Genomic DNA, 27,766 nt, shown 5'->3' with positions numbered 1-27,766 from the left:
CATTTGATCCTCTTTGAAACGGTGCCAATTAACAAAGATGATATATTGAAACAAATGACGCATACATTTGACATTTTGCTGACATCATATTTAAATAAATATAGAATCAGATTCGTGAAGCACACCCCTATATTTATTACACCTTCAAATCCAAATTCATATTTAAACAGCTCACATCAAGCGTCTGGTGTTCTCTTTGCTGTTTAAGTGTGTGGTGTCAACATGTCGATGTCTATAAAGCGTTCCAAGGCCTTCAGAAAAAAGGGTTGTGAATGCCCATGAATCTAAGGCAAGACATAAAATGCTCTCTAGATTATTTGAAATACATCATTCTACCGCAACACAAAGCATCTACAAGAGGCTTGCATTTCAAATGACTGGCAGTTTGTCCAGCAAATTTAGGCCAAGAGCAAACTGCTTTATAGAGAAAAGAAATCTCCAAGAACCCCAAACCTTAAAGCTGCTGTCCGGAGTTTCTGTTTGTTTTCAATTTATGTATCATTTTTTAACAAAGCTTAAATGTGTTAGTCTAGTTCGATACTATAATATGAAGTTAGTGTAACACGATATGAAAATTTATTCCTGAGCTCCGCCTTCCTCTCATAGACCCCCATGTTATTCCAAAAAGCGCCGGTCGCTGCCGACCAATCAAGTTCGAGCTTCAGCTTTGTCATGCTGTCAATCAACGGTTACGCGCACAGCAAGCAAGCCCATGCAGAGGTGGGCAAGCTACGCACTACGCAACCACGCGCACATTTGTTTTGCTTGTAGAGGAGCTGAGAGAGCATCAGGGATCAGCAACTTCCAGAAAAGTTACCAATCCCACGGCTTGTCAGGCCAAGAGACTGCAGGACGTTTTTTGGCTCGGGGTGCTCGCCTCGCTCCCCGACCACGGCCTCCATAGCCCGCCTGACGGCTTCGTTTAGATGCCCGACCTCTGGAGGAAGATGTTGGGGCGTCTGGGACATACTCTTCGTCAGAGGAGTCATGCAATTCTGAACTCTAGATAGAAATAAATAAACAATGTAACACATATACACGCGTAAATGCACTAAGTTTGATAAACAACGTCATCGAGAGGGATACACAAGTGTAATCACATATTGAAACTTTACTCGTTCGTCCTAGCAGATTCATGTTATTTTGGTATTAGGACAAGTTAGACTCAATACAGCATTCTAACGTAATTCCTTTATTATTTACTAAATGTACTAAATGTAGAAGAGGGGAAAACAGCAAAACAGGCAAGATGCTGCAGCACTCCGGGCACTCCTCTCATGTACTGCGCGCGTGCACAAATAAAGGGGCGAAATCAGAGGGAGGCAGGGTGGGACCACCAGTGTTTTGGGAGACGCTGCGATTCAAACTCCGGACAGCAGCTTTAAATACAGGATCTGCTCTTAACTCTTGCAACTGTTACAACAACTGTGCAATCAAAGATGGAGTTATTTGGCCATAGTAATAGTAAGCATGTTTGTTGCAGACCAAAGACAGATTTTTAGGATTAGAAATAAGCTGTGAAGCATGGTGGTGCTAATGTTGAGGTCTCAGGGACTGGGCAGCTTACAGTGCCCAATTTAACTAAAAATTCTGCATCATGTCAAAATTGAACCAGACCTTTCAGTAGGATCATGATTGAAAGCACATGAGGAAATCCACCAAGGAAAGGCTCAAAAAGACGAAATTCCGCTTTATCAAATGGCTTAATCAAAGCCCATATTCATTTAGAGGGATGTGAAATGGGCAGTACATGCAAGAAAATAATGCACACTGAAGGGATAGCGCATGGCAGTCATCAAAAACGTCAGCAAGCCGATGCAAGAGATGATTTAAATTTATGTAAAACACCTACACAAGGCTATTTCTGCTAAAGAGTGGAATACTAGCTTCTGGAGCTAAGGTTGTACTTATTTTTTGTGAAGAATATTACATATCATGGTATTTTTCTTTAATAAATCCAGTTTTCCTTCCAGTGTTGTCCAAATGTATCTGTAGACAATGTTTCACAGAGGATAAAATATTTGTTCAAATATGTTTTTAAAAATCCAGCAGTTTCCACTTACTGACTTACTTTTCCACAGGACTGCAAATGCATTTACCCAAATGTCAAACTAGTCCTTTCCAGTTAGGGGGAGCAGCTAAAAAGCACACAGTGCTGTAGAAGAACATCTACAGTACAGAGTGAATCCAAAAACTGAACTCTACCATTGTGAATGCAGTGACCTCAGAAACCAATCCTGTGGCAAAACATTAACAAAGTCTTAACCAAAGCACCATTAATGAAAACATTATCATAGCAACTTCTGCTAGCAAAATCCATCAAATCTCAGTGTGACTTAGTACTTAAAGAACTTTTTGCCATGTAAGCAAAACATCTTCATATAGCCAGAAACATGAGAATTGCTTCCTGAATCTACTGGGATATTCTGATTATATGCCCACTCATAAAATCTGTGCTGACTGTTGCATTTTCATCCCACTTGAACCAAGTTCGTCTTAATTGAGTGGGCGATATTCATTAAAAGGTACTTTAAAAACATAAGTGCTCTCAGGTCAGTGTAGCTCTTGCATCAGCCAGGTCTTGGAAAGAGCACAATTCCAAAAATGGAGAAGATGCCAAATTGTATTCCAAACCAGGGCAGCACTAGCTGGGACAGGCATTTCACTGACAGAATGAGGAAAGCAGCGATGGAGATATTATGTGGTATGACCACAAGATAAATTATACCAACCTAAACACCTTCCCTGGCCTCCTTACTGAGGAGCTCAACTTCTCCCAAAGTGGTTCATTCACACAGGTAAATCTAACCCCATTACAAAACTTCCCACAACCCAGTTTCAGGTTTGAGTAACTGGATGATGGAGTCACATTCAGTAAATGATCACTGGGATTAAAACGACCACTACTGTGTTGTTGGCTCGACTGGAGTAACACTTTAGTGACAACAAACAGAGATGACTTGTTTCATAGCAACACCTACCAATGTGCTGGAATTTAACAACAGTGTTTCCAGATACACGGGCCAGCTATAGATACACTTCCAAATGGAACACTTGCTTAATTTAGACATCACCTTGAAGATTGCGTTTTATTTTGAGGGATGGCAAGAATTTATTTTAATCCCCAGTGACTCATTTTTGCTCTTGTTGTCCACTCATGCAGAAAAAACAACATTCCCACAAAGGCTGTTAGAGGAACAGTTTAAGTTTTAGTTAGATGAGAAGCTCAACGGGCTACTTGAAGCCACTCTTGTATTGGTCTATGTTTTTGTTACTTACAAGTGAAAAGTGTCACTCGTAGTAAGGAGTCTCATTGAAATGTCAACCACCTCTGCAGTTTCCATCACCTCTATAGCGGATTATAGCAATTTTCAGCTTTTTGGCAAATATAAGGGGTTATAGCCACTAGTGGGTGAATAGTTGATCATTTAGCATTTAAAAAACACTTCAGGAGGTGGTAGAGACCAAAAACAGAGCTAAAATGAATGTGAATATTACCCATGAGCACCAACCAACATATTAATGTAAATTTCTAGTGGATAACTGGTTGAAATTTAATCTGAACATCCGCAACCTCGTTTCACTCTTTTCAACCAGCGAAAATGTGGTTACAACCACATATAAATATATAGAAATATCCATCCATTCTCTATACACCGCTTCATCCTCATTAGGGTCATGGGGGGTGCTGGAGTCTATCCCAGCCGACTCGGGCGAAGGCAGGGGACACCCTGGACAGGTCGCCAGTCTGTCACAGGGCTACATATACAGACAGACAATCACACTCACATTCACACCTACGGACAATTTAGAGTCATCAATTAACCTCAGCATATTTTTGGACTGTGGGAGGAAGCCGGAGTGCTCGGAGAAAACCCACGCATGCACAGGGAGAACATGCAAACTCCATGCAGAAAGATCCCAGGCCCAGGCCGGGATTTGAACCAGGAATCTTTTTGCTGCAAGGCGAAAGTGCTAACCACTACCCCACTGTGCAGCCTATATAGAAATATGTTTAATAATTTAGAGAATTTGTTGAGCTGTAGATTACAAGAAAGAGATTGAGGAGGCTTTTCTCCAGTCATGCTGCACTAGTAGGCGAAATATGGTCTACACAAACAATTTTCAGTGCATTTAATTTTTAATATGAAATGTTAGAAATATGGAATTATATATGCTTGCGTACAGCCAACAAGAAGAGAACATTGTGAGCATGCATTACTGTAAAACAGCGTTGTTCTTACTGCTGTAACATGCACATTCAAGTACTAAGAGCTTAGCTTCAACTTCTCTGAAAATATAGTGTTCCCTTACAATATAAGACATTAAAAAACTGACAATACAACATTTAGGATCTTTGTATATTTGTTCGGTGGGCTCCAAAATGACAAAAGGCTATCATTTGCACAATAGAGGACAACATTTTTCAATACTGCAAATCCTATTGACATGTAGTTCACATTTAATGTAAATCTACACACCTAAGTTGCGCATAAATCTCCCCCAGTCTTGCTGTTTGGGTCAGTGATACCTTTTGGCTAGCTCAAGAAACTGCCAAAGATTCTCTGGTGAGATCACAATAATGGCTGGTGAGAATCAATCCAGCCCTGGACTGACAGCTGACCGTTGCCCTCTCTAGCTGCAGGACTGTTACATTTAGTGGGGAGGGGACTGTTCTGAATGACCAGGGCAGTGTGATAAAAGTCTAAGAGAGCAGGAGGGATGATGAGTATCTATCTAGCCCTGCCAGGATGTCTTTTCCCGAGGCAGAGTCGGGAGACAGTTTTACAGCACCTTGGCTGTGCCCAGTCATTTGGTTTATGACCAATCACGTGATGAGGGAACGAGTGTAGCCGGACGGTGGGAAAGGATAGATCACGTCTTTATTCCTTCCTCCAGAGAGAGGGTCAAAGCAGCTCACCGTGAGGAAAGAGGTGACTCTTTGCCATTTCTTTTCAGTCTAATTGGAAAAGGTTAATACGGTTAATTGGTAAAGATAATAACAATCCACATACTGTACACACAACAAAGACAGAACGTCACTTCCATAATGGTATGTGGGCATTCTTCCAGTAGTCACAATATTGAGTCTCTGACAGGCGTGGACGGCTGGTTGTATATCACAATCAAGCAGCTTCTCACAGGCAGATTGATGTTGCCATTTAAACAGTGCGCACTTTAAATCAACTTCATCCTGCCGTCTTGATTCTGTGCCCCATTACGGACTAGTTCACCAAGGAAAGGAGGCATCCTGTTTGGTTGTCCATTTCTAAATTCCCATCTTCGTTTATTTTCGCAAGTTTGTCGTTGATCCCAAAGGTGGGGTGATGCCTTTTCATAAAAACGGCAGGCAATGAAGACAAAGTGCCTGATAGGGAGAACATCCATCACACCTGTCAGCTATAATTACCATCCAATATGGGGTGAAAACCCAACCTCCCTCTCCAACACACACACTCTTTGAGAGAGAGCAGCCTAAATGCCAGGAATGCACGGATCTTTGCTCACATGTACTAACAAATTCTAATCAGCGCCGTTTGCTCTTTCAGCACTCTCATCTCTCTCTGAAAAGCGTCTCCGTCTCTTGCATGTTTGCACACACTGCATATGCCTAGTGTTCCAGCTTGAGTCAAATTAATCCCAGACAATACTAATGGATAATTATTAAAAGACAATTAATGTGGAAGAAGCCCATAAGGCCTGCTGTCAACTGCCGCTTTGCTACAGAAAAACAACAACACCAGATTAGCAGCACAGCAATAACAGCCAGTGAGAGGTGAGCGTGTTGGGATTGATACGATTCTGTCTGACAGCCAATCATCATTCAGATATTTCTGCCTAATGAGTGGATCACTTGAAGAAATAAGACTGAGCTTGTGCTCCGTAATGTGGATTCATTACACAAAAATGCATTAGGGTGGCAAACGGCTGACTACAAAGGAAAACAATTAAATTTAACTCATTAAAACTTTGCACTAAGTCGCACAAACCGACGAACGCATCCGCAGCCACAACTGTGCGGCTCAGCTGCAATACAGGCAATTACAGCAAACAACAGCACTGCTTATGAAACAATCCATCAAACGCTTCCGGGGCTGTAATTTTCGGGAATTATCATCTGACGGCGGGCCCGCAGAGATGTGGCGTCGTCGCTGAACCCTTGGAAGAAAAGCTCATCAAACTGACTGTGGTGGTTGTGAGCTGTTGCTCCCGCTTTGAGGACGCACTAAGCTGCCTTTATGTGCATTTCCACTTGGTTTCTCTGATTGTTTGCTGGACCTAAACAAAAATGAACTAAATGGATGTTTAGCTTCCATGGAGCTCTGGTCTGGATGAATGCATCTTTACCCTGCAGGTTTATTTTTTTTGCAAACTGCTTCATGTGACATGTTCATATGTGTGTGAAGTTGATTATATAACTGCAACGAATACAAATGACACCAAATGATGTGGATGATGATGATCAAAGAGCAGAGCAGAGCCATCCCACACCAACAACATCCATCCGTGTGTTTTGGCGAACAAATTTTTTAGATCTGAGAGAATCAAGCAGTGCAGCAGCGGTGTCGGTGTGCCTACCTTTGCCTCAGATGTGGGCTCCAGGTAACACAGCCGATTGCCCAGCCCCTCAGCAGCCAGGCAGAACTTGCGATTCTCCTTCTGGATGCAGGCCACGCACTGAAGCACCACTTCATCATCCTGTCAAGACAAAACAGGCTTCAGTCTGTGGGTCTGTGCATGAGAGTATAGCCACGTCCCGAGAGAAGCCCAGTTCACCCACACACATGCCCGTCTCAGCCCCATTGATCAGGCGAGACTCCTGCACCCATGTGACCTGAAAAGTCTTCCCTCTGTGGTCAGCCGCCCCCACACACAGCGGCGGAATAGCAGCAGGCGACAGAAAGAACACTGCAGGATGCAATCACACTCTTCTCAAAAACACAATCATGACACTACAGCCACTACGGGATTCATTTCATGGTCAGACTGCAACCACGGAGAGTTGTATCGCTGCTTAATTTAAACATCTTTAAACTCTGATAGCCTTTGTTGCAGCTGCACAGGTGATCATCTTCCTAAATAGGAATCCATTTTTAGTAGTTTGTCACTGAGTTTTGACTAAAGGCCTCGGACATGTTTTGTTCCTTGTGTGGCTACATGCTGGGAACCGTTGCCCTACTGTTGTACTAATATTTTTCTGTTGCTCTGCATAACTTCTGCACTGCCTTGAGAAGAAATATTCTGTCTTTGTGGCATCTTGTCTGTAATTTTAGCTTCAGAAGATCATGCCAAAGAGCTGCAGCTGAAAATGAGCCAGCTGCCTGACACTGGCACATTTACAAAAATGCTGATTATTGTGTGTTTTCCTTATACATAAATAGATGAAATAAAGTGTCCTTGAGCAAGAATCTAGAGCGACTGCAAGCTGAATTATTGAAATTTCCATACGAAGATAAACTATGTGGTGTAATAAAATATAAAAAGTGAAAACTCAACAAAAATATAAATGCAACACTTTTGTTTTTGCTCCCATCTTTTATGAGATGAACTCAAAGATCTAAAACTTTTTCCACATACACAATATCACCATTTCTCTCAAATATTGTTCACAAATCTGTCTAAATCTGTGACAGTGAGCACTTCTCCTTTACTGAGATAATCCATCCCACCTCACAGGTGTCCCATATCAAGATGCTGATTAGACACCATGATTAGTGCACAGGTGTGCCTTAGACTGCCCACAATAAAAGGCCACTCTGAAAGGTGCAGTTTTGTTTTATTGTTTTTTTTGTTTTTTTATGGGGGGTCCACTCCTCTTCAATGGCTGTGTGAAGTATGCTGGCCATGCAAGAACTGGGACATTTTCAGCTTGCGTTTATATTTTTGTTAAGTGTATTTGCCCTCCTATGCAATTTATCCCTTCTTTACCTCTTCTGCCCAGCTAATTGAGGGGTTTTCCACTAAATGTGATGATCCAAAAGAGACTATCCATAGCTGATCCCGTTGAGTCAACCCAATCTCCTTTAGGCTGTTTACACCGTTTATATGGTAGAAATGAGGTTGAGGCAATTGGCTGGAGCGTTTCACGCTTTAAGAGACAATAACGGTCTAAGGAAATGAACGCATTTATGTATGCAAAAGCAAAGCATTGCATGCCTTAAATGCTGCATTGGCAATTATGTATTATCTATTATGCATACATTTCAGCATGTATGCCTCTATTTATCATATTTCTGCCAAATATAAATACAACCCTCAGACACTGATGCTGATAACTGCATTGGTGAATCACTTTACAAATCTTTAATTAGGATGAATCCTGGCCATGATGCCTGCTTTCCATCTCCGTCATAAAAGTCAGCTGATGCAGGTGTATTGTGCATTCTTATGGGAGCACAAAAAGCAAAAAACAAACATCTGATGCCACCGTTGTGTAAATGGGTTGATTGTGTTTATAGCGTTGGCCCCGTAAACGCTGAATTGGACATAGTTGCTCTTCACGACAGCAGAGCAAGCGGAAATTTGCTGATATTGGCTGCTATGGGACGGGGAGGGGTGGGGGCTTCAGCACAATTGCCAGTTGCATTATTTAATGTGAGGGGGATTGTGCTGAGAGCAGAGTGCAGCAGCAGTAGTAGTAGTAACAGTAAGAGCACTCCATTACAGTGCAGCACAGAGAGCAGAACAACGGAGGCCTGCAAACTGCGCGTCGCCGCGTGAATGTGCACGTGGATGCACAGATTTGGGTCTACGTTCATGTGTGCAGAAGCACCGCGTGAAAATCAATATGACAAGCCTCAGGGCCCTCACAACGCATGGCGTGACACATTTATTTTTGTGTTGATGCTCACGTGGGCCTCTGATGTGGTTCAAGGGGAGATTGTAATTCTGAGCACATCATGAGCTTATGTCTGTGAAGATTTTTAGCTTCCGATGAAAAGACAAAGAAAGAAGAATAACTGTGCCAAGGGTGTCCTTCATGATAACACCACTATTATTTCGATAAAATGGACAAAAAAAATCCAATTTCATAATATTAATTAGTGGTTGGCTGCCTATTGAAGATGATGTTCAACATTTTTCCAATTATTGGTGGTGGTGTTCTGTTTTACTGGTTCTTGATAAAAGAAAATACTTTAAAATGCGCTACTTTGGCTCTGATGCAGCTGCCACTCTCATCTTTCCTCTCATTGTTCACCTTTCTGTGGTCTTACACACGTGGACAAAATTGTTGGTACCCCTCAGTTAAAGAAGGAAAAACCCATAATTCTCACTGAAATCACTTGAAACTCACAAAAGTAACAATAAATAAAAATTTATTAAAAATTAAATAATCAAAAACAGCCATCACTTTTGAATTGTTGATTAACATAATTATTTAAAAAAACAAACTAATGAAACAGGCCTGGACAAAAATGATGGTACCTCTATAAAAGATTGAAAACTATTTGACCAGAGTGACATGATTAACTCAGGTGTGTCATTTAATTGACATCACAGGTGTTTCCAAACTCATAATCAGTCAGTCTGCCTATTTAAAGGGAGACAAGTAGTCACCCTGCTGTTTGGTGAAAAGGTGTGTACCACACTGAACATGGACAACAGAAAGCGAAGGAGAGAATTGTCCCAGGACATCCGAAAAAAAATGATAGACAAACATCTTAAAGGTAAAGGCTATAAGACCATCTCTAAACAGCTTGAAGTTCCTGTGACAACAGTGGCTCATATTATTCAGAAGTTCAAGACCCACGGGACAGTAGCCAACCTCCCTGGACGTGGCCGCAAGAGGAAAATTGATGACAAATTGAAGAGACGGATCGTTGGAATTGTATCCAAAGAGCCCAGAGCAACCTCCAAAGAAATTAAAGGTGAACTCCAAGGCCAAGGTACATCAGTGTCAGATCGCACCATTCGTCGTTGTTTGAGCCAAAGTGGACTTCATGGGAGACGACCAAGGAGGACACCACTGCTGAAAAAAACTCATAAAAAAGCCAGACTGGAATTTGCAAAAATGCATGTTGACAAGCCACAAAGCTTCTGGGAGAATGTCCTTTGGACAGATGAGACCAAACTGGAGCTTTTTGGTAAGGCACATCAACTCTATGTTCATAGACTCAAAAACCAAGCATACGAAGAAAAGAACACTGTCCCTACGGTGAAACATGGAGGAGGCTCAGTAATGTTTTGGGGCTGCTTTGCTGCATCTGGCACAGGGTGTCTTGAAAGTGTGCAAGGTACGATGAAATCTGAAGACTATCAAGGCATTCTGGAGAGAAATGTGCTGCCTAGTGTCAGAAAGCTTGGTCTCAGTCGCAGGTCATGGGTCTTCCAACAGGACAACCATCCAAAACACACAGCCAAAAACACCCAAGAATGGCTGAGAGAAAAGCGTTGGACTATTCTAAAGTGGCCTTCTATGAGCCCAGATCTGAATCCCATTCAACATATGTGGAAGGAGCTGAAACATGCCATTTGGAGAAGACACCCATCAAACCTGAGACAACTGGAGCTGTTTGCTCATGAGGAGGGGGCCAAAATACCTGTTGACAGCTGCAGAACGCTCATTGACAAATACAGAAATCGTTTAATTGCAGTGATTGCCTCAAAAGGTTGTGCAACAAAATATTAAGTTATGGGTACCATCATTTTTGTCCAGCCCTATTTTATTAGTTTGTTTTTTTAAATAATTATGTTAATCAACAATTCAAAAGTGATGGCTGATTTTGATTATTTAATTTTCAATAAATTTTATTTATTGTTACTTTTGTGAGTTTCAAGTGATTTCAGTGAGAATTGTGGGTTTTTCCTTCTTTAACTGAGGGGTACCAACAATTTTGTCCACGTGTGTAAGTGAAGTCCCACCCATCAGTACTATCTGACTGGCTACACGTCACAAGTATCAACACTAAAAGAAAATTGTTCAGAAATTCTTTTTTATTATAATGTACACTGGCATTCAAAAGTTTGGGGTCACTTAGAAATGTCATTTTTAAAAGAAAATCTTTTTTTTTTCAATGAAGATAACATTAAATAAATCAGAAATACAGTCTAGACATTGTCAATGTGGTAAATACTATTCTAGCTGGAAACGGCTGATTTTTAAAAGGAATATCTACATAGGGGTACAGAGGAACATTTCCAGCAACCATCACTCCTGTGTTCTAATGCTACATTGTGTTAGCTAATGTTGTTAAAAAGCTAACTGATGATTAGAAAACTCTTGTGTAATTATGTTAGCACATGCATAAAAGCATGAGTTTTCACGGAAAACATGAAATTGCCCTGGTGACCCCAAACTTTTGGACATTAGTGCATTCAAACCATAAATAAACAAAGAAATTTCAACAAAGTTTTGTGTTGGAGTTTGTACTGTTCAAATTTGGACACCAATTTGACTGGAAATGTATATATCAGCTTCAAGTACTGGTTACTGGTCAACTTTATTAACAACAATACTGCCTTGAAAAATGATGAGTATCATTCATAAAGAGTAACTAGACCAGCCCTCAGTAGATGGCAGAACCACGCCCATGCATGATACTCTGTATCAATTTTGATCATCCTACGTATATCCCTTCCTACTTGATCTGCTGACCTCTAACTCCACAACTGAGCAGGGGACCTTAGACTGAACTTCAGTGCCAAGTTTGATTATCCTGACTTCAGTACTTGCAGAGATATCTGACCGGACATACCCACATACATACTTACCCAGCCAGATACCGAAGCGAATCCAGTAACCCCACTGACGTACGTCAGGCGTGGTTAATTACTAGTTATTAAAACAGTGCTCATATGTTTGTATCATGACTTTCTGCTGTAACAAAAAAACCTAAAAGGAATCACTGCCCAGCACAGCTCGAGTTAGTAGGAATAAATGGCTATATTAGGCATAAGGTGTCACTCACATCATGTTGAGGGGAATGAAAAGACAGAAAAAGCTGTTGTTATCAATTAAAACTAACAAATTCTAGCTACACTTCTTCTACAAATGTGATGTAATCTACATATATATCAATCACTACATCTAACAGACAAGCTTTGACTGACATGAGACATCCGTGTTTGTTTGCTTTTGCCAAATCAGATATATCCGTGTTGTCATTATCCCAGAAATAATGGTGTGAAAAAGAAGAACTGGTATTTATAGCAACACTGATATGATGTGAATGCAGCATCCAGCTGGGTTCAGATAAGGACAACACAAATCCAAAGAGGAAAGAGATTGTGATGAAACACTGGCCAAGAAATAAAAAGAAAAGGGTTGAATATTGATACTAAGGAAATAGTTGTGTTTGAAAAAACATATTTAAATAAATATGTAAAGAATATGTCATTGAAAAGTGAAGAACCAAATGAACCATGCTAAGCAGAAACACCAAGCTGAAAACTAAAAAACAGTAGTCATGTCTGCCACAGCTGGTGTCATTCCTAAAAAAAAACACAACAAATACACAAAATTTAAAAAAAAAAAAAAAAACTACATACATTGTCACACATGAGCTTTACAGCTGCAGCAAACTTGACAAAATAAATAAATTATTGGCACAAGGTCCACTGACCAGAATAGCCTTTCATAGTACATGGAGTATATTCATTGTAATGGAGATACTATTTAAAGCAAAATGACCATAAAATGTTGCCCAAAGCTCTGGAAAATGTCCAACTGCACTGCCTGAATCATTAGCAAAATATTTTAATCATAGTCATAAAATAGCAAAAGGTTTAATCATAATCATAGATCAATAATAGTACTTCCATTGCTTCATTAAATTATGAATATCCTCACTGAAATCACAATCCATAATCATCTGCAATATCAAAATCTTGTCTTTAAGCATTGTCACATTCCCGTTTTGTATATTTGTACTGATGAATACTGTACAGTCTGTCTCATTAATACACAGTGTACTGTATGCACAGGAGGGGCAGATATCCTAGAGCTCACACTGGCTGCTGGGATTGATTGTGCCTTTCGTGGGACTGTTATGGGAAAGACTTTGGATAATGCTAACAGTCTCAGATCAATATGAAAATGTTATTCAACATTGCAGATTGAAATTAATAGCCCCTCTATGGCAAACCAACAATTGGCTGAGTTAGAACATACAATCAGTCTCCCCGTTGAGGGAGCAAGCATAGGACTGATCCGGGCCACATAAGGACACCATCGATCCATGCTGCACATTCCTGCCTGCCTGAGCGGCAACATGACCACACAGAAAGCCAGAGAGACACACACTGAATCCTCCCTTTAATCAGAGAAGGTAACTCTCATGTCTCTACCTCTGTCTGACCTATGACTAGCCCTTCTCCCCTGGCATTGTCTCTCTCTCTCTTTCTTTCTCTTAGTCCTTCTGTCACCAACTCCCTGCTATCAATCATTCATGAAGAGCACTAAAGTGATGTCAGTCGAGCTGGAAGGGAAGAAGATGTTCTCCTTAATTTGGGACGGGTCAGTGTACAAAATCAGAGGAAAACATCTGGCTCGAGGGGATTCTGCTTTCAGCTGTCTGTATGTAAAGGTCTGTGTAGAAACTATTTTAAAGGTCAGTCACAACCAGAGTGCTTTCCAGAGCCACATGACACTGACTTTGACAGTAATAAAAACTACTGAAAGTACAGCCTCTCAGCAGCTCACTTGTTTGTCTAGACAGGGGTAGCAGTAAAATGATGCAATGCGCCATTTCCCAAAAGCCGAAGATTGTCAAAGTTTGTTTGCGGTCACTTTTAACAAGGTAATAAAATATGATTTCAACAAGAGGGCATGCCTAAGGGTTAAATATCTAAAAATAGTTTGACCAGTTGGGTGACTTTCAGAAAGGAATAAATAATGTGGCTTCACTTTTTTAGATCAGCAAGGAGTATAGGTCAATCATTAAGTTCATGGATTGGGGAGAAGCAGTACAATATCTTTCAGACATTTTTGTGTGTCTGAATGCAAACAGGTCCATCATTACTTAATGTTGTCAAAATCCAAAATTTCTAATCGGAGAGCTGCTGTAGTTACAGGTCACATTTTTAGATAATTTTTTATATTAAGAACAACAGTCCATTAATGCTAGCTGTTGTGTGAGGTCATGCTTATGTGCACGACATTGCCTTGAGGCAACATTAGCATGCTAACATGCTCATAATGGTACTGTGAACCGAGCAGCGACCTCCGGGGCTGAAAAACACAGGCAATTCAGGAGTGGCAAAAACTGTCAAATGGCCACTTGACGTTACCTCCAAAAGTGAGTCTGTCCCTCATGTTAAAATGTCTAGCTAAACAGGACAAACTAATGTGTTTACTGTCTGGTTAAAAAAAAACAGTTTTGGTCTCTATAGTTATTTTCCTCATCAATGACAACTGCATAGGGGGAGGAGTTTTATAGTACTCACACATTTGAATGTGATGATCGGTGTACATTTGTCTGTCTGTCTGATTGTCTGTTTCCAACATTACTCAAATATGGACTAACAGATTTGGATGAAATTTTCAGGGAAGGTCAGAAATGACACAAAGACCACCTGATCCTTTTAGTCTGGATCCACGGATTTGTTAAAGACTTCTGTATCATTGTGAGATAGCGGCATGGTGTCACTGTAACCATGACAACAAGTGAACACTACATCAGCTGCCTGCTGACAATCACGTGATTGTGATCCTACTACAAAGCCACTGCTGCAGATTTATCGGGAGTTATTCCTCGGAAATCATACAAGGAACATTTGATTAAATTGTGGGGGTGTTTCCAAGTCCTATCAATTCCCCCGCCCGCTACATATTTAGGTCATGCGATTTAGTATCCGTATGCATGCATAACACACACGTATGCTCAGCAAGGTAATTTTTTATTTAAGATTTCATCTGTCAGAAATGATACAACGACTGAGCAGCCTTGGTGGAGTACTGTGCTCTCTGCATGCTTTTCTTGTTAAGAAAGTGACCTCTTTGAAGGACAGATGAGTACTATCAAAGGACTGATGGTGGTACCTCATTATTATTCTGCAACAGAGGGGAATTGCTCTTGTTTGTATTTCTTTACACCAGCCAATTTAAGCCAAGGATGCAGTTCCACTACGAAAGAAAAAGTGATTAGAAGAATTGTTTTGGTGGAACATTTGCACACAGGAAGACTAACACTGCCAGAAAAATGGCTAATGCAGCAAAACAAAAACAAGCCAGACTGCAAATCTTCGTCAAAACCTCAAATTTTAAGCCTGTATTTGTTGCTGTTCCTTGTAGTAAATTGTATTTTGAAAACAGTTAAATAGAGCTAGTATAAGTGGAGGAGAAAGCTGCTTGACATGTGCAGAGGAAATTGCTGGCTTATAGCCACAGTCTGCACCCAGTGAGTCAGACCAGGAGGAGTTGGAACTGAGAAAATGACGATGGTTGGAGGCACTAATTTGAGTTTATCATCGTCATGAAACCTATGGGTGATATTATGGAGTGTTAATCATCTATATATAGAATCTAATGCTTAATATGTGTGCAGTTGACCATATTCCCTTAACATGTAAACACACTAATGTTCGCTCATTAAATAAAAGAGTAGAAGCAAGGATTTGGTCGTAAACCAAATGCATGCTTCACTTAAAAATGGCACAAGTCTGGGCATCACAAAACAACCAAGCACCTCTTCAGATTTTACAGTCTGGAGCTAAACCTGTTCCAACCACACACTGAAAAAAACAAACTCCCAGAAGAAGACTGAAGGAGAATTTGACTGCAGAACCTCACCTTGTTATTGATGCAATACATTATGATTAAACGCTACATAATTCATTTCACTGTGTTAAAACAATGGAAGACACATGCTGAGGCTCCAAGGGCACCTTGGGATTGAATTTGACTCAATTAGCTCAATCATTATATTCCTTCACTATAATTCCTTCGCTCTGTACAGATACATGCATTTGTCATCTCCACTGTGTGTGTGTGTGAAGGTGTGTGTGTGTGTGTGTGAAGGTGTGTGTGTGTGTGTGTGTGTGTGTGTACTACAACAATAGCATAAAGCTCTACCTTGCTCCAATGAGACTTGTGTGAGTGGTGCTACAGCATATCAATGAGCAGACGCTGATGACAACTCTGCTTTTTCAACCAATCCCGCTCTCCTGGTGCACGGGGGGCAAATATACATTGGTGGAGATGTTTGCATAGAGACAGATAGGCATGAACAGCGTCTGCTCAACAAGCCTGCAATAGGCCAACCACAGATCACAGCATTATATGAAATCAGGCTGAGACGAGAGACTTTGTTGTGCTGCTGAGACTGTATGTGCAGCCATTACTTACTAACAATGCATCCTCTAAATAAATGATCATTATTGATGATAGCTAGCAGTGATTAAAGCATTTAGGAGCAGGTAATGGGTCTTTATGGCTTATGAAAACATAATCCTGGCATTAGAGCTCTTGTAAGTGTATCTCTTTTTCTCTCTTCCAGTCTGCTCCTTCCTCCCGAGCTCAGTTTTTATTTACTCTGCTGCATATGTAGCTTTTGAATCCAGCCCTCCAGACAACAAAGTTGAGAAGTCCATTGTTTGTGGAGTTTAATTTGATGTTATTTTGGAAGACTTTCTCTTAAGCACTGGAATAAGTAGACACAATTGGAACCAAAATCCTCTCAGAAGGAGTATGGAGTATATTAGCCTTTGGTTTGAAGAAACGTCTACAGTATTTCAGCAGGTAGAGCAGTACAGCACATGCCATCAGCTCAAAGAAAGAAGCTCTTACCACCTTATCATGCGCCACACAGGGCTGCAGTGCTTTGGCAATGTATTTGCTCGTACATCCTGGAGGCGCTACATTAACTACTGTAAAGCTGGAGTCACAACATATCTTAGAGACACAAGCAAGCCGGAGCAAGGAAGGAAAATGCTCATAGTGCTGTTTGCGAGTGCTGTACATGAGGCTTTGTGCAACGGCGAATGAATTGCTCCAGTATTTCATGTGTTGCTCCCATAAGGCTTTTATTACCACCGCTTGCACAATGTTACACCCGGCACTTTATATTCATAACATCACATTCCTCATCTTATTTCGTGTGAGATACTCAGCTTCAGGTTTAAAGCATAAATGCTTCAATGAGAGTAAGCTAATTGCACAAATACAATACAAAACCTGCTTGATAGATGCCTTGGTAGCACAGTGATTTCACAAACAGAATGACAGGAACACTATGACAAGCAGTGTCATCATTAATGTGCCTCCTGTTCTTCTAAGATGCACTGACACCAGACAGAACCACTTCATTCATCCACATCAGCGCCATAGTCTATCGCAATGAACGCACATGAGGTGAAATCACAAAAACAGTCTGTTTCCACACCCTCCAAATGTCTGCGTACATGAATCAAAAAGGGCCCCGGTGCAAGAGTTTGTGTAAATATCTAAAGGAGTTCATAAAGAAAAGTCAATTACACCTCCCGTTAAGAAGAAATTGCCATTGCTAAGTATATCCCATCAAAGTAAAGACTGATGGTGATAAAATCCAGACTCCACTCCTGCAGCTGCAGCAGATTTTTGCTCTCTGCCTCGCTCTTTGAGGTCAGATTTGTTCTGTCTTCTTTAGTAGCTTGATCCCTTGCCAAAGAATCCGGTGAATCAACAGCAAATTGATCCGAGGGTGGCACCAAACGGCCCCCTGGGAGGAGGTTGAAGGGTAGAGCTCATGGGCAAGAAGAGATTAAAGGAGATGGAAAGGAAAGGAAAGGAAAGGAAAGGAGATGGAAAGGAAAGGAAAGGAAAGGAGATGGAAAGGAAGGAAAGGAAAGGAAAGGAAAGGAAAGGAAAGGAAAGGAAAGGAAAGGAAAGGAAAGGAAAGGAAAGGAAAGGAAAGGCACCTGTGTCCTGAAGTGAACAAAGCTTAATGCACCACCACCTTCGCACTTGCCTCCACTTGCCTTTGTCCCCATGTGACATCTCTCTACAGTGCACTAGGTAATAGGTTTCCATCATCACCGGGGGCCTGCTGCCAGTCAACGCCGCACAGAGGCTGGCTCACACACTTAGACTTTGTTCCGGACAGATTGATACAGCTGGTTGGGCACTGCAGAACAAAATGCAGCTGGGCAACGGCTGTACCCCCTACGAGCACTCTCTTCTGCCTCGATTTACTCGTCTCACACCTACACATATCAGTGTAGGTACAGAAAAAGACCTGGTGTTTCCCAGGCCTATTAGTAGGAGAGGAGAGGAGAGGAGAGGAGAGGAGAGGAGAGGAGAGGAGAGGAGAGGAGAGGAGAGGAGAGGAGAGGAGAGGAGAGGAGAGGAGAGGAGAGGAGAGGAGAGGAGAGGAGAGGAGAGGAGAGGAGAGGAGAGGAGAGGAGAGGAGAGGAGAGGAGAGGAGAGGAGAGGAGAGGAGGACTGCAGTCTATAATGGCGCACTATAAAAAAAAACACCGGGGAGTTTGGGAGTAGTTGAGCTTTTGTATTCCTGTAAAAGAGGCATTAACTACCTCTGAATCATCGGGGACCGAAAGAGCTCTGGATCAGGTTGTACTAAATTTGTCAGTTTGAATCAATCAGGGTTTTGTCAGGATTGAATCCAGAACAAATACATTCCCTCTCATAAGTGTCCACGAAGTGGATCTTCAGGCATGACTGAATTAAAATGTTTAATTCTGAAACACAACTCCCTTCCTGTGTGCACATCTAAATAAAACAAAGCCATAGCTGCATTCACACAGGATTTACAGTGAAGTTTTTGGCAGGTGATGCTGCACTACCACTGAACCGAGACTATGTGCATGACAAAAAGACACGTTCCTCTGATTGTGCTCCAACATCAGAGGAAGCACACATTTGTTCGAGAATATTCTGGTAGAGATTACAGCTCTGTGCTGGTTTACTGTTGGCGTGATTCACAGACTTGTAGCTCAGTGCTCTCTGGTGCGACACCAGTGGAGATGGAAAGAGGGAGGAAAAAAAAAAAAAAACTACTTTGGAGCAGAGTGAAGCTTTGTTCTCATGACTCAGTGCTACTGTGTAAATGGGAGCGCTAATGCTCATCTTGAGGCAAACTGCTGAACATGCTGCCCCCAGTGCACAGAACATAAAAAAGCAGAGAGAGACAGAAAAGCAAACAGAGCTATGGAGAGCACAAAGACCTCACACACAATCACACACACATCATTAAAATCCCCAGGCGAGGAAGACACCATTTATTAATCTCAACATCCGCTAAAATTTTTGCCTCCTTTAAAGGCTTTGCTGAGGATGACAGCCTTACAGCTTGTTATTGAACAGTGCCAGTGGCCAGGAGCTCCAACAAAGTGCACGCAGCTGCAGCCCTGACCGTACTGCCATGAACGTACGGGGAGCCAAGAAATAAATTTCTCTTCTGTACTCTGTATGCCTTTGAGATACAGCTGTGATCAGCAACATCAGTCAAGAAAGTACAATGTAAAATGACGGCTAGAAGATGAACCTGGTGTTGAAATACAGACAAAAAAATGACACCTTTTTCTATGTTTTAAATATTCTATGTTTTAAATAAAAAGCACCAAATTTCCACCCACTTACATCTCTGAGTTACAGTACTTGTTGTACTGTAACTCAGAAAATATTCATGGTATGAATTCAACCTTGTATGGCTGTATTAAATAAATTAAAAGTTATTGTAGAAAAAAATCAGCTGATTCTGTGGGGGTCAGATGGGAGGCTCCGACTGATTTTTCATGGAATTACTAAGAGGTATGGAAGCCTGCCCAACAGTATTTGAGGTCCATTTAGAAGTTGTTACTTTTTTCTCCTCTGAAAAAGAAGAAGGTTCTACAGGGGCGGTTCTTGTGGTCGAAACATGCATAAAGGGTTCAGGCTGACCCTAAAATAGCCGCAACTTCCTGCTCTGGGCAACAACCTAATGTGTGTCACAGGCCCACATCAACGAGAGTTCCTGAACCAAATAAATCTAATCTGTGGTGGTTCAACAGTCCCATTTATATTTGATGCTCTCAGGTTGTTTGTGTTTAACAGTCACCTGGCACATATTGTGCTCCTGACTTGGACCGTCTAATCACTGTGGGCAATCTAATTACCCAATCACCATACTCTCACACTATACAGCTGTGAACAGCAGCAGCCATATGGACCGAGGCAATCTATCTGGAGGATTAGACAGGTACGGCAATCACAGCGAACCAAACAGCTTAGGGTGAAATATGGTGACATCCTGCATGGCACCGGATGTCTGTAGCTGCTGTTGGCTTTGGAATGCGAGCGTATATCAGAGCGGAGATAGTAACTAAAAAGTCTGTTAAAAATGACGGCCGCTGTAGGTCATCTGAGGAGAAAGTTGATATAACATATAAGTGAGCCCTCCAGGCAGATCAAACCCCTCCTGGGTCTTTAGGTATTAAGCCTGTCTACATGCTTCAGTACCAGAGGAACGGAGCGAGAAGGCTGTAAAGTGTTTGATTGCACCTTGTAGCACTGCTTGCTCCCTGGTGGTGGCTTTAATGTGAAAAGCTAAGTAAGCGTTTTCATCCCTTCCTTCCTTCTTTCCATTGCTTTAGGTTTCGACTGTCCAGGCATTTAGAAAAAAAAAAAAAAAACAAAGAAAATGCAGAAGTTGAACATCTCTGTTATGTTTCTGCTTGGAGTTGAGGCAGTACAATGGCTAAGAGGAAAAAGACTGGGGGGGTTATTGCATTTTCCCCATGACTACATGATGACACTTGGGAAGCTCTGGAGCAATATGTGACAGCGCTATGGCGAGGTCTTGCACCAGAGAACAAAGGGAACAAACTACTTTCCACTGCTTCTGCTTCCTCTCCGTAAAGAAGCCTCACTTACCGAGGGAATTGAGACTTTTTGTGGCAGGGCACAGAGAAGGGAAAATAGGCTGCCTCTACTGTCTGACTAGCAATGGGTTGTATTTTTAGGGGAAGAGCCTTCTTGGAGGTCCGAAGGGAGAGCAGCACTAACAGGTGCATTTGTAACCTTCCAGCGTCCAGTGAGTCAAGCACCATTTTTGACTCACTTTCTCAACTGTGTGACGCCAAAGAAAGTCCCAAGTGGTGCGGGGAGGGAAATTACACTTTGCTTTCAGGTCAAGAAAGTGGCAGTGCTGTATATGCGACCTAGAATATCAAAGGGAGCAGTGATTGCAGCTTATTCAGCAATTCCACAGCCTGCGTCCAATTCACAAAGAAATGATGCTGTGCCATTTAACACTGCAACAGTTCGAGGTATGTTTACCACCACCTCTCATGACTATGACAAACATTTGGCCAGTTAGCTTAGCTTCATATACACTCAAAACAGGGTGACTTGTACAAAATCTTAGAAGGGCAAGCCTGCAGTGAGATAATGTGTTTCCTGGACAGAAGCAGGGACTTCTTAGGGTCAACCTGTGGCGGCTGTATACTTTAGTTTTCCAACAAAACAGACAAAGAAGCTATAAGATGCCGTTTACGACGCATTAGATTGGCTGCTGGCTGTAATGTCATAACATTGTGGTGCCATATAAAGCAACCCTGTGACAGAAAGCACCTCCACCTCCTTAACAAACAAAAGGTAATAACCAGAGGACAAACAGAGACTGAAGCGCACTGTACCGATAATGACAAGTCGTTTTAATGATTTATGTACTGTATTTAATTAATGGAAAAATACAGCCACATTCTAACTGCAGCTTGATTTACACAGCTAAAAATATTGTTGCTAACTGTACACTAATGCCCTGAGATAGGCCATTTTTACTTTTTCCTTCTTGTTTTTTTATAACAATCTGTTAAATAATTTTTTCTTAGTTTCTATTGGTGCCTTGAATAAATGTTCTCAAACCATAAACAGCAACAGTAATTAATTGTTTAAATAAATTAAGATAGTAACACTTAAAATATTGCAAAATACTGGCACCAGTTCCCATTATTTATGTTAATATATTTAAACATATGCAACAATTTTTTCTAAAAACCCCAAGAAGTGAATTGAAAGGCATTAATTATCTTTGTGCCACACAATGTTCTGCTGTTATTCTTCAAAACCTTGGGTCCTGGCATTCATGTTGATGTCATGTTTAACCTAAACATTGTTCCAGACCAAGCACAACCACATGAAAATGGTTCCGCCCGACAGCTGTGACCCCCGCCCAGAAGGACAACGCACTCTGCCACATTCCCGAATGGCTCGAGGAACGTGACAAAGCCCAATCCACACATTCTCTACCACAGGACACCTCCAAAGGTCCGGTGTCCATGCACCAATTAAAGGAAATGTATCCCCTCCCACTGGGAAGGTGTCACATGCATGAAACTCACTCCATGGATCAAGATCAGTCTTACAGCAAACTATAGCTAAACTCCTAAAGGCACTTAATACTGAGGGAAACACATCACTGTTATGAAGATGCGCTACCACATTCACCACAGGCATAAAAAGTCATTAATGAAAGAAGGCTGCTACTCGGGCTGAAATGATTCCTCGAGTTATTCGAGTAATTTGATTACTAAAATTCCTAGAGACAAAATTCTCTGAATTGAGGCTTCATTTAATCAACTACATGCTAGACCCCAGGTCATGAAATGGTGGACCACGGTCCGAAGCCAGACGCAGACTTCATTTGATTCATTCTATTTTAACCAGTGCTGCTTTTCTATTGTTTACAGCAGCAGTGCCCAACCAGTCCACGGTCTAAATGGTCGTCTGAATTAGCCATTGGTGAACTAAAACAAGGGCAGATTCAGCTACTGCTCAGCTTATTTCTTGCCTCAAATGCTTTCAGAAATACTTTTCCCTGAAGTGTTTTTGAAATAAAAGAGAAAGTTTGCGGCCGAGTCGCTATGCTTATCCGATGCATCTGCTGGACTGTCAAGCTGACAGCTTGGTGACCACGTGCCCCACTGAAGCTCAGTGCTGTCATGTGACAATGTTGTGGCCTGCTAGTGACCGCCCACCAGGTGTGCAATTTTCATATGCGGCCATTTACATGCGGGAAAAAAAGCATCTTGTGGGCACATATCTTTACTGTATGTTTTACGTAAGTATTCATATGCTATAAATGGACAACGCCCCTGTACTACACTATATATGTGTCCAGGATGGTTATTCCTGTTGCACAACACGTTCACTTCCGTTTTTGATGCTGTAACGCACATGCCTAGTGTGCTGAAGATGTGATCCAATGACTATATATCCTACTGTAATTCCACCTATACAGGGAACTTGTTTTTCTAAGAGAGCTAAATGTATTATCTGCTCACATGCTGTCGAAATGAATGTTAGAAATGATATTCTTGTGCGCCCTGCTGAGACCTGGACAGACTAACATTATTACACTAGTTCCCTATACATGCAGTACCGGTGATCGCAGTGTCAGCCTCTCCAGGATAAAAATATCCATTGTCCTTTAAGGCCTGACCTGACTAAAATTCTTCTCAACCCTCATCCACATGCTTGTGAGTGTAGCTGTGTCGGGCCCCTGGCACAGAAGAGAGTCGAGATTGAACTACAGCTGAGGCACCACTGTGTCAAACTCGATTTGTGCAGGGACTGGTGATGACACCCAGGTGAAGGGTTCTGGTGTCAAAGCGAAAGCACAGCTGAGACTCCGAGAAAGGGATCGCTCAGGAGAAGGCAGATTAAAGGAAAGAGATAGTCTGACTTTGTGACAATCGCCAAATTTAGGGACACATCACCTTGAGAAGCGTGTCATGAAGAGGCAGGCGTTGGTGCTGGAAAACAGACGTCGCACCTCACTGAACCCCAAAGTTGGCAGCCTCTTGTAGGGCAATTTTTACTGCATTAAAAATCAACCCGCAGCACTCTGATTTGTCATACATTTAAGGATGAGGCCGTTAAGAGCCTGGTGAGGGACTTTTGAAGTGTCAGCTCCTCAGCTTTACTGCCACAGTAACACTTCTCTATGTTGGGAGGGAGCGCTACTGGAGGCTGAGGAAAACTGCTGCAGAGACACTCAGCCCAGTAGAGGGATAAAAAAAATGCTCCACCATCTCTATGCATTCCCTCACCTGCAGGGTAGACCTAGCTATAAAAGTTGCCTCTATACAGAAGCACTGCAGAGTCCCAGAAGAAAGAAGAAAAAAGCCACAGCATACTGCCATGTTAGCAGGGAATGCCGTTTAAAACTGAAAAAATAACATACAGGCACAGATGACAAGCAAGCATGTGTGGGTCTCCTTGCTGCAAATGTAAAGCCATGAATCTCCTGCTGTGCTTGATGCTAAGGCAGGATACTGCTTTTTAAAAATTTTTTTAGAACACACATCGTTGACTCTGCAGCAACAAGACCCAATAAAGAGGCTGATATCTCCGTGTCTGTGTTGGAGTGGTGCGACGCGGAGGTTGTTAAAGACATATTAATCTTTTATGAGTAACACCACCACTGTCAATAGCGGATATAAAGGCCGAGACTTTGGCACCCGCCCGGAGGTGGGAACATCTCTGGATTTTCTCAGCACAGCAATCGCTGCTGCAGTGGATGCAGCTATGTGTGAAGCTCCTGCAAATGACTTAGTTACAGCCAATAAGACTCATCAAAGCACTGCACTGGTGGCACTGGGAGTATCTTGCATACCGCATAATGATCCGGCATGACAATTTCAGAAGACTGTCTAGATTTGCTTATATCTAAGTAAAGTCAGACAAAGACTCTGGAGTTTCTCCTATAAAGTTCGACTCAGCAGCAGCAGATTGCAGCAGTAAACACTCCTCTAAATGGCTTATTAGAGGCACAGTGGGGAGACAGAACATTGGACATAATTGCCGCAGATACCGGAGCTGCTTTATGTAGGAGAATGATTCACAAGTGCAACAAAGAGAAGTAAGAGTTTTAATGATCTTCATTCATGGAAAAAAATACTTCAAACACTGATATTGTTTCTGTGGAAACAGAGCTGTCGGTTGCACAGGTAGAGAAATCCCAAAAATGTCTTAGCTGCACAGCAGACACTGTCACTTCACAAAGGTATGCTTTCAAACAGCAGATCAAGTGTCCTGAATGTGATGTATCTATGTCTGTATCTTCACAGTGTCTGGTCACAGCCACAGATTCAGGTCACCATGTGTTTTCTATCTGGTGGAAACTTTTAAATGAGCCAAAACTTTTTGTCGCTGGGAGGATTTGGTGTCATCCCTGCAGCTACAAAAAAAAGTGAGGAGGTGATTCTTTGGTTTATTTTGAGTAAAATGACACCAAACAGTGACACCTTGGAGGAGGATATAATTGATGCAGTGCAGCATATCTCACTGTGTAGCAACTCAAATTATCTAATGAATGAGAAAACAAACGCACAACTGAGAAAATGTGACAACACTGTAACGATTCACTCACACTAACAAGCAAGCCGGCTGTATTTCTTCTTTTCATGATTAGGGTACTAAGCAATGCCTTCAAGACACCTATTCCTAAAATTTAGATGAGAAAGACATTACCACTGTCATGTTTGTTAAGTACATAGCTAGAGAAGCAACTGGAAGCAGCTAGCTTGGCTCTATCGGAAACATAAAGAAAGAGAAAGCAATTTTCCACCCATCAGCATCTCTAAAGTGCACCCAGTCTTCATGCTAACTTAAACCTTCATTAAAGATGGACTAAGTTATTCCTGATGTCAACGACACTAACAACTTGGCTGTCAGATTGAAGGCAAATGTCCCATCCATAAGCCTTCAGACTTTGCTGTAGACGTAGACACGGACTCCTGTGAAGACTGACGGATGCACAGTTGTAGCTATAATACTATTGTGAAGTTTTGTTTACATAACTAAGTTGCATAGAGATGAAATGGTCCACATGGATACAAGTTTTAGGCTGCATGCAGATTTGTGCAGAAGGGTCCGTATGCACTCTCGCAAATTTGCAAAGATGACAGATTTTACATCATGGTGACCCTAGTGTGTCCTCACAGATGCAAAAAGTATAACACCGGTCTCCAGGTCTGGAAGTGCACATCTCCGACTCATAGCTTAAGCAAAACAAACATTAAAATATGAATATTCGTTAGATGAACCACAGCTACAAACACAAACCAAGTATCCAAACACAACAGAGCAAAAACTAGCAAGACTTAGTTGTTTTGACTCTTTCTATGCGGCCAGGGGAACCATAGAGCCAGCTGCGGATGCCATCCTTTCCCCGGTGGAGCTGGAGCTAATGCTGCACCAACTTGCTGCTGTTGCTGCGCTGAGGACAGTGGAAGTTGAGAGTCTCAGCCTGTGTTACTGAGCAAAGAATCAGAGCCTGATGGTGCTGGAACCAGCTCCTCCCTCGACATTTCCACTTGGAAACAGGAAGGAGAGGAGCAGTTGTGAGTGTTTCTAAGAGCTGCACTATAAACTGCTGCTGCACTAAAATAATGCACTGCAAAAAAAGAAAAGGGAGTGATGTTTTAAAAAATACTCTAAATTTATCCTCGCCTGACTCACTGGATGTAGACTCCGGGTGGAAGCCTTCTATTTTCTCCATGCACAGGAAATAACAACCTTCAAGCAGCAACCTACATGCTGAATATTTTACATTTTGCTGAACTGGACTCTGCAATAAGGCAGCCCTACTGGCTCATTTTGATGAATTTTCCATTTAAATGACAGTGTTAGCTTCCCTGCATACAAATGTTCTACCAAACAGTTGTCCCCATCACTACTGTGCAGCTGCACTGCTACTACATTCTGGACGTAGCTCCTCCCAAGATGACTGTGATTGGTTTAAAGAATGATGATGATAATGAAGCACAGTGGAGCTCGACTAGCTATGAAAGACTAAATTCACACTGTTGTCAGGAAAATAAATTGGGATTCATAGCGCTGTCCTGTACATGTAGCCTGCCTGTGTTGAAGCAACAATGCCTCTGTTTCTGTTCAGCTGGAATACTGTTATGTGGATTAGTTCAAGCCACTTTTAGTTCCCATTTACAGAGTCAGGGCTGTTTATGAACACCAAGGTTCAAACCTAAACAAAACTATCATAGGAAGGGGAGAAATTAAAGAGAAGTACTTTGAATTAGAATTGCATACTCCACCTTTAATCAAGACTTGACTACTGTAATTCACTTTACTTTGGTATCAGTAAGCAAAACAGTCAGACTGCAATTAATGGAAAATGTTGTCGCCAGGCTTTTAACATGAAGAGAGGTGACCCCATTATGCTGTCCTTCACTGGCTATCTGTGAGTTTTACAATTTAAGATTTCACTACTTGTTTTTAAAGCCCTGAATGGCCGGACTCTTGCCTATATCCAGGAATTACTAATTCCTCATGAGCCTGAATGCAACCTGAGCTCCACCGGCAGGGTCCTACTGAAGGTTCCTAAGTCCCTGTTTGGTCACTAAAGGTGACTGAGCCTTTGCAGTTTGGGCCCCCAAGCTCTGGAACACCCCTCCTGAGGATCTCAGGCAGGCAAATGCAGTGTCCTCTTTTAAATCACTTCTGAAACCTTACTTTTACCAGTTGGCCTTTTCTTAACTGCTGCTTTTATTTGTGTGATTTTACTGTGTTTTTTTTAATTATCGTATTTGTTTCTACTGTAAAGCACTATGGAACTGTGTGTTTTGAAAGGTGCTATACAAATAAAGTCACTATTATTATTATTAATGCACCTGCACCTAAGTGATATAACACAGTTTAAGAGAACAATAATGAAAAGGAGGGAAAGGTTAGAAAGTACCAAACCAGCAAAAATCTGTGGAGAGCACAGATTTTCTACAACCAATGACTAATGGATAGCTACAGCTTTTTGGACTAAATCAAATTCGGAAACGCAGCCTTGTATGTGCGAGCCAACATCATCTGCCAAGAGGCAACGGCAAAAAAAGG

At 41.7% G+C, this 27,766-nt stretch overlaps 1 protein-coding gene across 5 annotated transcripts in view; it reads right to left on the bottom strand.

Moving 5' to 3' along the window:
* The window catches only part of LOC110965537 (actin, alpha cardiac muscle), a 215,229-nt gene that overhangs the window by 94,220 nt on the left and 93,243 nt on the right, over positions 1-27,766 (bottom strand). For 4 of the 5 annotated variants that reach the window (XM_051955615.1, XM_051955625.1, XM_051955633.1 and 1 more), the window contains exon 2: positions 6,580-6,699. The exons of the other annotated variant lie outside the window; for it this stretch is intronic. The gene's annotated coding sequence lies outside the window, so the exon portion shown is untranslated. The remainder of the gene's footprint in view (positions 1-6,579; positions 6,700-27,766) is intronic. 5 annotated transcript variants of the gene reach the window in all.

This window comes from Acanthochromis polyacanthus, chromosome 1 (assembly GCF_021347895.1).
Source record: "Acanthochromis polyacanthus isolate Apoly-LR-REF ecotype Palm Island chromosome 1, KAUST_Apoly_ChrSc, whole genome shotgun sequence".
Classification (NCBI taxonomy): Eukaryota; Metazoa; Chordata; class Actinopteri; family Pomacentridae; genus Acanthochromis; species Acanthochromis polyacanthus.
This window is presented reverse-complemented; position numbering and strand designations above follow the sequence as displayed.